Source organism: Anastrepha obliqua, chromosome 3 (assembly GCF_027943255.1).
Source record: "Anastrepha obliqua isolate idAnaObli1 chromosome 3, idAnaObli1_1.0, whole genome shotgun sequence".
NCBI classification, from domain to species: Eukaryota; Metazoa; Arthropoda; class Insecta; order Diptera; family Tephritidae; genus Anastrepha; species Anastrepha obliqua.
In genome coordinates, this window is record NC_072894.1 from 93,116,659 (window position 1) to 93,133,444 (window position 16,786).

The window sequence follows — 16,786 nt, forward strand, 5'->3', positions numbered from 1 at the left end:
TAAGGCCACATACAGAAATATCGGTCTAACTACTTTCTTGTAGCACCAATGCATCAGTGAGGGTGATAGACCACAAGTAACGCCTATCATTCTATTACATGCATACAGCGCATTACTGGCCTTTTTCACCCATTCCTCAACCTTGTGCTTCCACAGCAATTTACTCTCTAGTATTACTCCGAGGTACCTCTCATGATCTTTGAGAAGTAGTTCATTGTTGCCTAGCTTCCGGAGGTTCCACGCCAGGACCTTATGCTTCCTGGTAAAAAGTATCATGTCCGCATTTATCCCTAGCCCTGCGCGAGATGTCCATTGGTGTACAGTACTAAGAGTGTTGTTCATCACATTACTGATGGTGTCCAGGCACTTTCCCGTAACTACTATAGCTATGTTATCTGCATATGCCACTAGTTTTGGTGCCCCTCCTTCAAATTTCTTGAGCAGTTCATTTGCTACAAGTAATCATAATGGCGGCGATAGTACTCCACCTTGCGGAGTACCTCTGCATGCATATTTGGTAACGCTCGTATCGTTCCATTCCTCCTTTTTCCTCAGAAATCCTAAGGAATCTTAACGCACTTTTATTAATACATAGATCCATATGTATCTTGGGACTGCCTCAAGTCCTTTCTGCAGAAGCTGTCTGGAGCATGAGGTAGAATCATCTCAGCAGCGCTGCTTTCGTTGGGCTAAAATTCAGACATCTGGGCTCTCACTTTTTTGTTACAGCTGCGGATAGAGCAGGTTTAAACATTACGCACCTAGTGAATTTCTTCAGCAGATTGAAGAGGTTAACGCCATGTAATTAGCCGCCATATGGTCGTCACCCTCCATTCGGGTTGCCATCTGTTTGTTCCTATATATGGGATTACAATTTACGAATTTGACTCTCTATCTAAGTGAGCCCTCGCTTAGGAAGCCACATACGTGCGATTATAATGCAACTCCGTTCAAACTTCAAGCTATTTTCAAAAATTCACTTACACTCGTCCATGTACAAAACTATTCTTATATATTGAAAAATCAATATATTTATTGTAGATATTATAGAAAGAAGATAAAACTAGCCGTATTAATACAGCAAAACAGGCTTCTGGCTCTCTCAAAGCTGTCTGTGATACAACAAAACTAAAATCTTCAATTCGAATGAGAAGTTCAAGTTACTGTATGACTGCAAAACTAAAAATCTTGTACTCTGCTTCCAACCCCATATCCAACCAAAATCTATGGGTTAGCACAAACTAAAATCCAGTGCGAACGGAAGTACTCAAAAAAAAGTGGCGGTGGCGTGATCACATTTCAAGAAGAAAGCCGAACGACATCATTTGTACTTCAATCGACTAGAACCTGCAAGAAAACCGGCACAGGGGTGGATCCTCATTAACCTGTAGAAGAGCCTTAGAAACGGCGAAAGCAAGAACAAACAAAAGTTGGAATGAATTTAGGTGTTGGCCTCTGATAGAAGTGAAGAGACCACTTTAGAGAAAGTGTAATATATACACAAAGTTGCATTGAAACTAACTTGGGAACTAATTTGTATTTAGTCAGTATTTTTGGAATTTTAAAATTACCGATAAATAATAAAAAAAAAATTCTGAGTTTAATTGCATTGTTCAGAAAATATAATCATATACCGAGTTTTTTTTTTTTTTTGATTTTGTTTCGAGTGTAATTGTTTTTTGTGCGATAAAAATATTTCATTATTTGTTTAATTTCATATTTTGTATCTAAATAAATTACTACAATATTTTTTAGTTTTTTTCCTTTGATCGAACAGAAAACTCATTTCCTGGGCACTATTTTTCTCTCAGTCCAATTTTTTTTATTTTTTTGGCAGATCGAGAAACTGAAAATGCCAAACCTCATCTAAGCTCACCTCGAATTTCAAAGTCGTTTTCTTCAAGCACTTATTTTGCAACTGGATTCTTTTTAGGGAGTATTTTGAATTCGGCTAAGTAGCTCATCCCTGAATAAAATGCCGAATATAAATAAATAACTTATTAACAAGGATTTTTTTTAAATTGTACTTTGAATTGGCAACTATTCGCTTTGATTCAAGGGTAAGGAAGATCTTGGATAGCAATTATTTGTGAAAGATTTTTTTTTATGTTTTAAACAATTGAGGCTTACAGGCATTGGGAAACTTAATCATGCAGCCATACTCAGTTGATAAAAGAAAAAGTAATCCCATTGTCCGTTGTCCAGAGTTGAAGAACGAACGAATTAGACCAAACAGTCGTGAAAAATTTTGATATGCGCTTCCTGCGTTGCTAGAAGAGTCGTAGTGGTCAATTAACAGACTAGAAAACCTTTTGAAATAAAAACAATAGCAATTTCATCAAATTTTATTGTGTTATTGATAAAAGAAAATCTGTAGACGTATTGATTCACGCTGCATATTTTTTTCAGGCTTGTGTTTGCAAACGTACTCGTACAACACGCGACAAAACGACAGCACATCAACATTTTGACTAATTTTACTATTTTCTTTACTTTTTTCAACTTTCATTTTTTTTTAATGTAGCTGATTGCCTAACAGAAACCACATAAACTCAGTTTTGAAATTTTTTTCAAAAATTAGAAACATTTCTCGAACTTTTCATTCCAACTTTACAGTTTTTATTTTGCATTACTAGAAACATTTTTAGTACGCAGTTTTATTGCATTTTAGTATAAAAACTATCTTTAATTTTTTATAATTTTTTTTCCTGAAGATTTTGCGCATTTCCTCCATATAAAAAATATCGTCAATTTATTAAGTGGGTAAAAGCGCAACATCGTGAAGTAAAAAAATGTATCAAAAACCAGCAAGAATTCTGAGACACTCGAAACTTGCTATACCTTAATTTAAAGGGGCGGTAAAACTGCGTAACCATTTTTCTTATTCTAATTAAAAAGTTTGAAGTTTTGCTGAAAATTTGTTGAATTTTAACGAATCTTGTTCAAAATTATAATATTATGAACACGATTATAATATCACAAATACGCGCCGATATAAAAAATTAAACCGACTTTTCTGTTGGTACGAATTCAACACTTATTTTGCCATATGTAGAGTCATAGAAAAAGGCGAGAAGGAAGAAAGCTAGTAAAAGGGATATTTTTTTACCAACCTCATGTTTTATTGGCCATCCCGCAGAAATGTATGTATGTATATATAAGTATATGTCATATAATATTAATTTGTATATTAATTTTAGTCCAATACCTTAAATCCAAATAGGCAGAGTTTCATGTAAAGTAGAATTTTTTTATTCTTGTGGCATTTCCTATACGAATCGCGCTATTTTATCATCTTGGTTTGTGGACAGAATTAACCGAGGCGCATGAATTCTATAAAACACTAATCTGTTTATCGTGAACAATTCATACCTTCCTCCATTCAAGTATTTTTTAGCAATAAACCGTCAGGGGGTAAATATCTAAGATTTGTTTTACTATTATAAGAGTATAAACCAAATATCTACAATGCACTCGTACACACTTCGACACTTTCACCCTTTTCAACACTTCAACCTTTATGATCGCAATTAGTTAATAATCAGTTAATACCGAACGTGTGCGTCTGCTGATAAGGCTCATACGCCGTGGCCTTCTTGACACACTAGAACATTTACTTACTAGGATAAATTCTGATAAGCTTTACGAACACATTTTGCTCTGTATCAGATTGTAAAACTAGCATAAAGAGATTACTTATGGTAATGAGTATCAATAAAAGTGGTTGTGGGGAGTTCAAGCACAAACCGACATGGCGAAAAGAAAGTTGAAGGCAATAGTTTGATACGCCCGTCAGTCGATTTTGTAGACTCAACTGCTAAAGGCTGTGTGGCGCGGCGGTAACTGCTGATACAAATTGTAACTTGTAAGACAAGTCCGCAGCACATATTCATTTCATAGTGGTAAAAAAGTGAACGCAACCGGAATTTAATATTAAATAAAATAAGTCATAACAGCACTGTGAACGGTCTGCAGCGAAGACCATCAATTGTTGGGTAATTTCGGAGATTGGTTGCCATACACAGGTATATTTACATTCGCGACTACGCTTGTACTGCTTGGAGTGCCTGTGGCTTTTTACACTCCGGCTCATTTAGAAATTTTTCGCGAGTGTAGCTTGGCCGATGGCAAGTATGCTTTTTCAGCAATCAGTGCACTCGCACAGCTGAGCCGTGGCAAACGTGTTTCGTTTCAAACAACAGCAGTTTAGTCTACAGAAACAACGATTACGACCATTTGATTATTGCAATGCGCTCGCGGTTTGACTTTGTTTGAATCGAGTTTGGCGGAAAAGTAACTGCTCAGTCGGATTCGCGTGTGCTTATTTTCTTTAAAGACTTGAAAAACGAGTTGTATGCAAAGGAAATATATTTAAAACAAGGTCTTAAATCAATATTTGAGTATAAAGTATTTAGCTGAATTAAGGAAAGAATATTGTGCTTAAAGTGCTTGCAAAATGCGTATGTATATGTATTGGGGGACGTTTTGAATTATTAGTGAAAAGAAATTAACTTTGCGTAAATTCAGGCTAATTTGGGAGAGAAAAGTAAGCATAAATACAAATTGTTTTACAGAAATTTCTGTCATAGAGAAAGAAACAATTTTAATCAAATCGATAAATAATCTCATGCATATAATATGATGTATTATATGTACTAAATTATCGTATTATATTAAGGTAGGTGTAGCCTAGTGATTTTGATGGTGCTTATATACATTAGCGGCCGCCGTAGCTGAATGCGTTCGTGTGTGACATACTAGCAAGAGTTCTGCGTTTGATCCTCGCTGTGGGGAAAATATACTAAAAAGTTCCTCTTACATAACTTGCAAAGCTTTACTTAAGAATAAATCAGCTTTCGTTCGGAAGAAGCATCGACAGAGGGTCTTTCTATTTATAGAGCAACGTTAAAGTACACACCACAAATTGGAGGAGAAGATCGCTCATAAAATGCCGTTTAAAAGACGCATAAAAGAGGTGTTAATTAAATGAATGGTTTTAAAAGTGACATTTAAATAAACATAATAATCGGATAAACTTCGGGGACTAAAATTATTGAGATTTGTGGTGACCATATAAGGGCGTTGGCCAAGATCTTTGTCGAAATGCGCCACAATATGGGCATTCCTGTGAATGGCATGAAATTTACTGACTGCTTACTTCTGCAAAAACATTTAAAAGTGAAACTGTTATTAATGCGCTGTAACAGTTATGAGCAGCCCACCTGGTAGGTGGATTATTACGACCGACTTAAGAGGTCCCGGTGGTCTAGAGCTCGAAAATTTAGGGTAGTTTCAGGATTTTTTTTTACAATAAAAAAATTAAAAATGTCATTTAGACTTTTTATTTAACTTCTTTTACATTCAGATATGAAGACTAAATTTTTTTTTATTTTAATAATTTAAAAAATCGCGCTGAAGAAGACACTCCCGAAAAATTGGACCTGGACGGTGTTGCCCTTCTATTTATCTGAGACAACAAAAAAATTAGTAATCAGTATGACTGTAGCTAGCGGGGCATAACTATAATAGAATAAAAAAAAATTGGCAAAATGGAGCGGTTTTGAAATTCACACTCTAAAAATCGGGTTATTTTTCAGCTTTTTAATCGAAAAAATTGGAAATAATTGAAATAATAATGTAATTCTAGTACGGGCGATAGCCATTGATTATGTGAACAACATTTTTTTTGACAACTCCAGACCGAAAAAAAATCGTTTCCAGAAAAATGAGTTTAAAATTTGAGGCACAGGAGCGTGCGGACCGCTCTCTACCTAGTTAATGGGCTGTAGAAGCTATAACATTGGGAATTTCCGCATGAAAATTTCACAGTATATTCTAAAGATACTATACTTTCGAAATATCGAAAAAACAAAAAATCAATTTTTTGAAATTTCTAGATCAACGGGTCCTCTTAAACAAGTTAAGTTGGGAGTCACCGACTCAAAATTTTGGTAGTAGTTTTAATAATTTCCAAACGTTGCTCACTACAAGGTGGGCAAAATTTATCATCCAACTTTGTACTTGGATAACTTTTTTATTAAATAAAAAAAAATGATTAGTGATGGATACCTTTATTTTGACTTTGGCGCGCTCCATACCGCAGCTATCGAGTTTACAAGGGTCAACTATGATTGGCGTATGACGCCATTTGCAAAAATTATAAATCTTTCGATAGGGTCATTAATTTTGTGTCATCTTGTATATTTATAATTGGCGCTTACACCCTTTTTCAAGTGTTTGACCCTGCCACTCCTTCTATTTGTAGGAACAAAAAAAACTAACGTTTTTGCAAAACAAAAAAAAAATTAAAGTTTTATGTTAGAACATTTTTTTAAAAAGTAATATACCTTTTTTTTAAATAAAATAAAAGATATTTAAGATTTTAAATATGTATATCTGAAGATGTTTCACTTCACCTGAAAATAATATAACACATTTTTTTAAATGCTCTTAGTTATTCTTCTTCTTATCACACTCAAGCCTACAAATAAAGTCGTTTTCAGACAAATGTCCAAAATACTTAAATCACTTGGCATGGAACAGCTCTTGTGCTAAAAATTTAAATTTAGAGCCTTCCGATTTTACAACTTAACGTGTGCTATATAAATACGAGTATGTAGGCAAATATAACTGTACAACTAATATAATTTACACCAGTTGTCTGAAGTTTATTGGTAGCAGCTTGTATTTATTGACATTTCTCGGCAAGCAATGAACTTTGGTGCATTTTGATACTCGATTTGCTTGTATATATATTGTAAATTGTAGGCATGTGTGCGTAAAATAAATTTAAATTTACTTTATACTCATATGAATGTTTAAAGCTTTTATAAAGCTATACGACAATAAAGATGAAATTTTCAGAATTCGCGCGAGCTCATATTAAAAATTAAGCAAAAATCTTAGCCAGAAACGTTAAAACTTCTTGGAGTAAATAATATATTTATGTACGAGTATATGGTATATAAAAGGTGCGTACGGTATTTGAGGACAACTTTAGAGCAAAACTAATTAGCTTTTATTTTGAATAAAATTTAGTGAAACTTCACAAATTTTTTACACAACATTAACTTATATTATATTCTACAAAATCATGAAATAAAATTGCCATTAGCAGCAATTATGATGATGCTTATTAGTTTCACGCTCAACTACGCCCCATACTTAGTAATCCGGGGGATAAAAGTCTAGGGAGTTCGGCGGCCATTAGTTCAGTTTTATGTGATCATTGAAATTTTCAGCCACACAATTTGTTGCTCACAACACTTAAACCTATAATTGGAAACTCTCTCTACCACTTTTGCGGTTGGTCTTTTGGTGTTGGTCAAAACTTTTTTCGTCAGAAGAAGTCGTTCAGAGGATGTTTTGTTCGGATAACTCGCTTTTTCGTGCTTGCTTCGAAATAAATTGTGTTCTGCGCATAACGTAGGACTTATACTAGAGATCTTCATGTGCAATGGATAAGACTTTAGAAAGAATAATCTCCCTCGCAAGGGTTCTCATTGATTTTGAAGGGTTTATGTCAATTGTCGTGTTGTCCCGACAATTGGCGGCCCGCAATAAAACCATATTTAAGTCCTTTCTAAGGGTAGTGGTGGTTTAAATCTTTATTTAATACAATTGTGCGCTCTTGAACAATCCAGAAATCAAATGGAATAAATTTGTACTTGCGAATGAGGGAATGACAAATATAAGAGTGCGATGGGTTGCCACTTTTTGCAACAAGCGTCAATGTAAAAAATTATGAATGAAAATTGAACTGTATCATACTAAAACTTAATAAACTTTAAAACTTCATAGCGAAAATCTTCCAAGAAATTCTTATTCAAAACGCGGAATTGTAATGAATTAATAATCGCAACATGCCGCTTGCAATTGTTGAATAAATTCTGCAGATCGGACAATGTCAGAACTTTGCTCGTGTATTTTACGTATGGTGTGATTTGCGCGTATGGCAACGATAACTCCATGTCTTATCTGAAAAAGAGCAAAAAGAAAAATAATATAAATAAATAATTGCCACATATATGTATGTCCTAACTAACACACACACCCTGTATATTACTGATACTTGTACTCTCTATTTGGTGTTTGGCCGAGCTCCTCCTCCCATTTTTGGTAAGTGACTTAATATTTTTCCCAAAATGGAGAAACCTACAGTTTCAAGCCGACTCAGAACGGCAGCTGGTTTTTTACGAGGCAAAAATGGCAAAAATACACTCGGAGGTTTACCATTACCTGTCGAGGAGCGACCGCTACTAAAAAATCTTTTTCCATCATTTGGCATTTCATAGATTTGAAACTATGCACTTCCGAATGTTAGTTAGTAAATAAGAAGTACTTAAATTCAAACTTTAGTACTTGAAGTAGTATTGTACCTCTTAAGCCTTTGAAACTGAGCTTTTCAATTCCACCTATCAGCTAACAAATTTAACTAAAGTAACTTTTAATATTTAAACACTGCACTGGGATTGATCGAAATTAAAAAAGGTATAATTGGATTTGTTATATATGTATTCATACATGTATTATAATTTAGTTTAAAAATAGTAGCAAATATGTACAAAAGTGCTTCGGCTGAACCGAATTCTATCTACCCCACATTTATATACCATTTAAAATGTCAAGGTTAAAGATCAGTTGATAAACTGTGTAAGCTTTCCTTGCACCACTTCCTTTATCTCTTTTTAAAGGTACCAGAGTCTTTAAATCAAAGCTCTTATTAGAAAAGGCCAAGTTCTATGCATATTATTTAAAATTTTAAAGAAATAAATCTAGTGTGAAAAAAGTTCCTTCTTGATTACTGAGATCCAAGGATTAGCTATTGAGTGCTACCTTTCCGGTGCTAGTTGAACTGTGTGTATTTGTAAACTAAGTGTGATCCCGCAAATGAGGCGGTCAAGCTTAGTTTAATTGGAGCGTAGTTAAACTAGCACTGGCCTAAACTAAAACTGGTCACAAATAACGGCATTTTCGATGTTATAGAAGATGTAGCCATGCACCAAATGCCAGCGGCGACTAGCTGTTTCGTACTCACATGAGGTTTTTTTTCCGAAAATAAATAAAAATAAAAAATATATTTTTTGTTGGATTAGCCATGAAATTCTCACGCTCACAAGAATTTCGCAAAATATATGTACCTATTAACAAATGGAATACCGTTGAAAATGAGTCGAACTTACTTGAAAGTGTAGAGAACTTCCGAGGAGCCAGCACTTTTGTACTTAAATGCATATAGCCCTGAAACGAAAAGTCAATCGTGCAATTTCACGTGAGCTAAAACAGCTCCAAAGAGAGAAAAAATAGTTATGATTATATTTCTTTGATATTCACTTACCAAAAATAGTTCATTCGGCATTATCTGCCAAGTGGCTTCCAGCTTACGGCCTATACCCTGAATCTCCTTAGGGTGAAGTCTGCATTAAGTAAAACAATAAGGGGGTTTGTCCTAGCAGTGAAAGGCAAAGTGGCATAGGTTTTGAAGGAGCTAGAAGTAGACGACTTCCAGCATAGTTCAGATGAAGCGCTGTCGGGGTAAACGAGCGATGTATATTGAAGTTGATAGTTGAATTAAATATTTATGCAATCGAAATAAATAATAACTGCACCTCATTACGATTTAAAAAATTAAATCAATAAATAAATAAAATAAATACAGCCAGATTTTGTTTCATTTAATTTAAAGTGTCTGATGCTGATATGGTTTTTCAAGAATTTTTGTAGAACTTCGAAGTTTACCTACTTAAATATCGTACTTTTAGCATATTTCAAAATTAGTTCATATATCCTAAGTTATCTGAATTCCTACCTGAGCTATCCCAGGTACCACAGATGTGGCCAAAACTATCCTATCGGCCAATCTATGGTAAACATCTCGATTATGTTAGACAACCCTAGTGTAGCTGTTGTAACGAGTTTTCAAATAGATATTAGAAAAATAAAAATTTATTACGATATAAATTTAGTGTTGCTGGTGAAGTAAAGAGTGATATACTGTAAATCAAACAATAAAATACATACATATAGTAGTGTATCTGAGTCATCGCTATGACAGGACATGCATTTTATAGCGCTCATGCGCAAAACTTCAAAAAAAAAAAGTGAGTTTAAGAGGTTCGACGATGGGTACTACCTGGTTAAACCTCCAATTTTATGAGAACCTCTTTCTTTGGCAGAAGTGACTGGGAGATTTGCCATTGCTTGCCAAAAGATTATTCTATCAACCAAATGGTAGTAATGCGCTACGACAGCCAAACGAAACTTTACCGTGACTTTGAACGTAGTGGAATTGTGGATGGCCGCAACTTTTTCAAAGCACTAAGTAAATATTGGCATTACACTTAAGGCCAAGCGATAAAATTTAAAGGAGTAGGGTGGGGATGCAGATTATTTTATGAATCCTAGCAGTTCCGCTCTCAATACATCCTGCTCCAAAAATATACCATGTAAGTCTGGGAAAAGCTAGACAGTGGCATAAAGAATGTTCTGTACTATCTTCATACTCCAACTAAGATTTACACAATGATCGTCAATGGTAACCACATGAAATTCCCATAGATGGTGGCTCGTAATTAGCTCACTCATCCTCAATCAAGGGTTCCCTTTATTATTATCATTATCACTGATGCGTACGACTATTCCCGCTATAATTGCTCCTAAAATTGATTCTTGCCCCAATTGAACACTCCAAGAACAGCAGTTTGCTATGTCAGTTTGTCAGCCAGTTCGCTGAATTATAAATCACAATGTCCCGGTACCCACATCTGTTCGAGCTTATTTCGGCTTCTAATAGAGTTTAGCCTCCACATACAATCCAGAACAATTTATGAAGCGGGCGAGTTGTTTCTAAGCCGTACATACCCTGTTTTAATACCCCGCCACTTTTTGTCAGTTATCCCGTTTCCTACTTAAAGTATGGCAAAGGCTTCTGGTTTAAAGACCGTTGTCATCATACCTAAGGCAGTAAAACATCTGTAGAGTGACTGGATCTTTCTTTGGGCATGAAATTCTTCCACAAGAAATTCCAGAAATTCCAAAAACTGCTCGTGCAACCTTTAAAATAACTCCCTTTGTAAAGCCATCATATCGTTTTCATTGCCTGATATTAAATCGGTATTCTCAAAACTTATAGCTAAGTACAGTAGAAAGTAAGATAAATAAGTAATTATATCAGGTAGATTGCTCACAGATGTGATATATTATATTATGAATTTTTAAGTCCAAATAAAACCTATACCATCTCTGAAGTAAAAATGGCCACAATATCAAGAGAGGCACGTCAACGTTATTCTCTAGAGTGATAACGTGCTGGTTCTCATGTTCAAAAACGGTTAAAGACGCAATTAGACGTACTAAAATGTTAGGTTTTAGGTCATACGCTACTTCCTCTAACTATCAGCATTTCTAATGATGGTTCATGGATAATCGCAGCTATCGCTATTGCTGCATGTTTCTATAAGTAACTATTATCGAGAGGGCACTGTATTTATAAACGATACAAATCTTCAACTTTTACAATTCGAAATTATGATTAACGAGTTTTATAATTTCTATTATGGCTAACGTCGCACGATTAGCTGTTTGATAAGATTTTCCCAATCGCTTGAAAATAAGTAAGCAAATATGGCTTTTTGCATTTACAAAACAGTGCATTAGTAATTTTTTGAAATTTCCAAAACCTTCAGCACAATTTCGATTTGATTATTGGATTTCCGGGCACACTTTTATAAACTTTGTTTTTGCGATAAAGGGTGAAATAAAAAAACTATTACATTAGAAGATTTCTTATCATGGCAGAGAGTAATAGAAATAAATTGAAGGTTTGCCTGCCAGATTTGAAGAGAAAATAGGTCCCTTATCTTAGATATACTTAATAAGACGGCGATATTGATTTAAAAAGGCTGATGAAATTCAAGAGAAACTAGCGAAGGCTGCAACGTTTGCAACCTAAATCAACTTTTGACTTTAAATTAAAATAATTGAACAAACATGTAATGAAGGCTAAATTCGGTACGGACCGAACTTTATATACCCGCGCTCATTTTAGCAAAATAAGTTTGTGCTGGTTGTTAATTTTGGAATCAAACAAACTCATAAGCATTGAGAGTTATAACTTGTACAATAACATCAGAGGGACGGATGGAAATTAAGTCTTGCATATAAAAGAATGGGACCATCTTAATAATAATTCTGGCCAAATGAGATGGGGTGCAATACGTGTCCTCATTTTGGGTGAGTCCTTTTAAGTCGTTATCGAGATACACGCATTTACCCAAAAGTGTAGTACTATTTATTTCTTCTAATTTTATTTGCGTCGTCTTGTTTTGTTTTGGTTCATAATTTGCACCAAATTTGAGAAAGTGTGCTTCTTGAAAATTATCGCTATGTGACAGGCGGGCTTAGCTACTGACCATTTTCTATACCAAACTACCTTAGATAAAGAGTAATGTGTGTACCAAGTCTCATCGAAATATGCAAGGTTGCGCAAAATTATTGACTCTATTGGAAGATTTATAATTTGGAAATGGCGTCGTGAGCTTCACAGCTGCAGATTTCCATCACTCTAAATATTTTTATATATTTAGTAAAAATGTTATTCAAAAACAAAGTGTATAAATTTTTGCAAAATTTTTCGCGCACGGATAACAGACGAACAGACATGGTCATATATAGTGGTACATATTATATATATCTATATGTGTCTTAATTCCTTTACAACTTTACATACAGCCGCTAGTGAACAAAATTGTAATACCCTTGTGTACAAGTGCTAGGAAATAATAACATAATACAGTCACCTCCTGCAACGGAGGAAATGGAACCTGAGACAACGTCAGAAGAACGGCGTATATCACTTAAACGTATGAAAAGTACCAAGGCCCGGAGAAGGCGGTCTTACTGTTGAGTTACTAAAAACCTTATGTGACTATGAGTTGCAAGTTGCAGGAGTGCCATTTTAAAATGTCATGCAGGGTCAAGGCGATACCGTATCCACGTCGGTCTTCAACTTTTTATTACATTTTGCTATAAAAAGGTAAATAAAATCGGGAAACATTTTTAGCAGATCAGCTCGCAATAAAAAATACCTTTCCGAAATCTTCGAGGATATCGAACTAAGCACAAACAATGTCAGTCTGAAGATAAATGAAAGTAAAATGATGCACCTAAATCTTTCCCGATGCGAAAGGAATCACCGTCCGGCAAATATACTATCGGCATCTATTGTTTTGAAAAAGTTCAGCAACTTAAATACCTCTGTGTTTTACTAAAAAACGACAACAATATTCACGATGCAAGACTAAATTGTGGCCTCAAATAAAAGTTACTTTGCCAATATATTTAAATATTCTAAAATCAAAAGTTCCTACACGTGGGTGTAAGCTAAGCAATTTCCAAGCGGTAATAAACCTCGTTCTTATTTATGGTTGCAAATCATGGACACGTACCAAAGTAGATTAGCAATGGCCAAACATTTTCGAACGTAAAATAGTCAGAAAGATCTTTGGACCACCCCGGGAAAGTCATGGCACTTATAGAATACGATACAACGACGAACTTTTGTCTTTTGGTAGTGTTTTGGTTGGTAGTAACGCACCAACCCATTCCGCTACTGCGGCCGCCTGAAAGATGCCTGGAAGAAAACTGTGAATGAAGCTAAAGCTCACCCCGAGCTATAACGCTGCCTGATGATGATGATGTTTGCTTATTTGTTTAGCTGCTGCGGATGACCCGTTGATGTGAATTTTATCGTTCGAACCAATGGCGTTGTGATTTCTTGCGTCCTGCATTTTAAAATTTTATAAAATTAGTGACTTAAGAATGTTAGAATTAAAATACTCATAAAAAATATTAATTCGAACCATTCAAGAGAACTTTCTATAATTGGGTAATGAAATTAAGTCATTTGATGAAAGCAGCCCTTAGGTGAGTAGTGAAAGCTAAGATTTTCTGGAATAGAGGAAAACTATCAATTGTAGTATGACCCAAAGAATATAGAATATACGAGTATAAATAGATATGGTTAGAAAAATATACTCGCCTTACTTTCAACACTACTTTGGCTTTTTGGTATAACAAATCGATGTGAATTTTCAACGAGTGACTCTAATTAAAAGCAATAGACTTTCTAAGGGGTATTTAAGTTGATTACTGTGTTCAATCTAATTTAACTCACACTCATCACCCCCCAAAGTTTGCTTGCATGAATATCTGGTTTTAATTTTGTGGACTTTTCATCATATGCAAAATAAAGTAAAATTCCATTAATATATACATACATATGTGTGTGTCTCACACACGTTTCAAGTTAATTTTAAATAATTTTATAAACAAATATTTGTTTTTCTAATGAACACAAGGTGCACATACATGCATATGTATATGCATGTTTTTATATAAACTTAGTGTATTAGGCTTCGAATTATACGAATTTCTGTTCATTATTTTAAAACAATTTTATAAGGAAGATGAATGCGGTTGGGTAATAGTTTCAGTATGCATACTTAAATTTTTTTACCTATAAATAAGTAGAGAAATTAGTGAAATGGGACATATGTAAGTACGATTGTAAACGCTTGCAAACAAATTACACACAAATTAAATACATATGCACATTTTATACAACAATGGCTTAAGTGGCATTTGTGTTTGTTATTTGTTTTTTTGTTCCTGCTGAGCACTTAATGAAATTGCACTAACTATGTGAATGCGAGTGAGGCTGTGAGTGTTCGTGAAATGAACTAACTGACTGCACTTGCAGTCGTAATCGCTCTCATCCTTATAATATTTTATCTACGTATTGTGATTTGCGAGCAAAATGTCAATAGCGATGTTATAATTTCGAAAGACATGCAAATTTATGTATTTAATTTGTTTGTGCGCGCGTGTCGTTGGTTGTTTTTTTCTGTTTTCTTTTTTTTTTTTTTGTTTGTTCTACTATCTTGCGTGATTTTAGTGTTAAATTTCGTTTACTTACTGATAAGTACTACGAGGCTTAAGTTAAACACAATCGGCTGAAGGAAAATTTTAATTTACAGTAGCAAAATATTTCCGTAATTCAGATTGGGAGAGTTGGCAATAGTAATACTTTCAAATAAGCATACTGGTTAGTACAGCTTTAAATATTTGTTTACGCACAAATTTAGTGCAGTAAAGATATGAGAAATTAGGTCTGTGCTGTTGGAAATATCCATCACGAAACTCGGTGCCAGCGAACTGACTAATTTTATTTGCCCCGCAGTTGTTATCGGAATCGTAGCAGATATTGACCAAATTTCCCGAAATGGAGATATATAGGGTCCGCCATCTATCGTTACGGATTTGAACTTAGCTGTCATCTGATTTGACAGAAAATTAGTTTTATTCTTCCGCTGAACGAAAATGGTTGTGTATACGCTCAAAGAATGCTGAGAAATATTGCGACATTACTTTGAAAATCATGGTAATGTTGCAGAATGTGTACGAAAATTACGTACGGTAATGGGAAGAAGAAAAGCACCGAATGAAGCGTATGTGCGTTACTTTGCGAAAAAAGTAAGAGAAACTAGATTGCTTATTGACAAACCAACACGTGACCGACCAGAAACCGTGCGTACACCCGAAAATATTGCTGCTGTGGCCGCGAGTGTTCGTGAATCACCAGGAACATCAGTTCACCGTCGTTCTCAACAATTGGACATTCGGAGACATCATTGAGACGAAGTTTGCGTAAAGACCTTGGTATGATGCCGTACAAAGTCCAAGCCAGGAGCCATATGAATGAAGTTGTGTTCCATTATTAACCGGAAGGATTGTACTTCAAAATAAAAAAAAAACAGTTTGGAAAAATATTGAGTAGTTTCTTTTTTATAGCATTTTTAATTCCGTAAAGTTATATGGCGGACCCTGTATAAGTTTAGTACCTATGTAAACCGATATAGAGAAGCAGAAAAAACGTCAACACCCCGTTCGTGCAGTTGTAAGGTGTAGTTGTAATAATTGATTTGTAAATACAAAAGCTTTAAAAAACATCACTGAAAAGAAGATTCTTACATATATGTACATATAAAATAATAAAAAATAAAAACCACTGAATTATACCACTGAATTATTTGGGGATAGGGGGTTGTAAAACCAGTTGGAATCCTACATCCATTAACTTTCCGACCACAACTGCTGAGGTGAGAGATGGTGCGTGATCGTGATGAAAAAGGGAAATGACTTGACTTTCTCGGTTCATACGAATGACAAACACAAAGAAATAGACCGATATGGCTGAAACTTGGTGCATGTTCTTTTAAGATATGCTACTAACTAAACATAGCCTCGATATGCGCCAGTATCCTCGTATGCACATAAATATGTTGTTCTATTGGTATCTACCGAATTGCTCACACATATTCCGATTGAGCTATTGCATATTACAGCAGCCACTTTTAGGTAGTTTTAGTGTAATTTGGTCCTCAACATTTACGATGGGACTTGCATCAGGTGCTTGTGATGGTTGTTGCAAATTGATTACGTCAATTATTCTCGTTTTGGTGTACCATATTCCCACTAAAAATTCTACGAAATTTTGTAAGTTTCTCTGATATTTCACTCAAATACCTTCGAAATATTCTAACATGTTTTTGAAGACTTACACCGAGTTAACGCCAGATTTTTCTTACGCATTGCGTTGAATATCGAGTGCGAGATTCATTTCATCAGATCATCTTAGGTATTTTCTGATTTAGATTTTTTGCACTGCTTTTTTTTTTAATTATATTCAGAAATAACATTTTCCTCTAAATGAGAGAGTTACCTACAA

General features: G+C 34.7%; 1 protein-coding gene across 5 annotated transcripts in view; it reads left to right on the forward strand.

Annotated features, from left to right (window-relative positions):
• Positions 1-3,812: 3,812 nt before the first annotated feature.
• LOC129241705 (sialin) overlaps positions 3,813-16,786 on the forward strand; it is a 31,946-nt gene continuing 18,972 nt past the window's right edge. The window contains exon 1 of one of the 5 annotated variants that reach the window (XM_054878180.1): positions 3,813-4,025. The gene's annotated coding sequence lies outside the window, so the exon portion shown is untranslated. Of the gene's footprint in view, positions 4,026-4,058; positions 4,547-16,786 lie in introns of those variants that run through there. The other 4 variants (XM_054878177.1, XM_054878181.1, XM_054878178.1 and 1 more) reach the window with 4 other exon arrangements.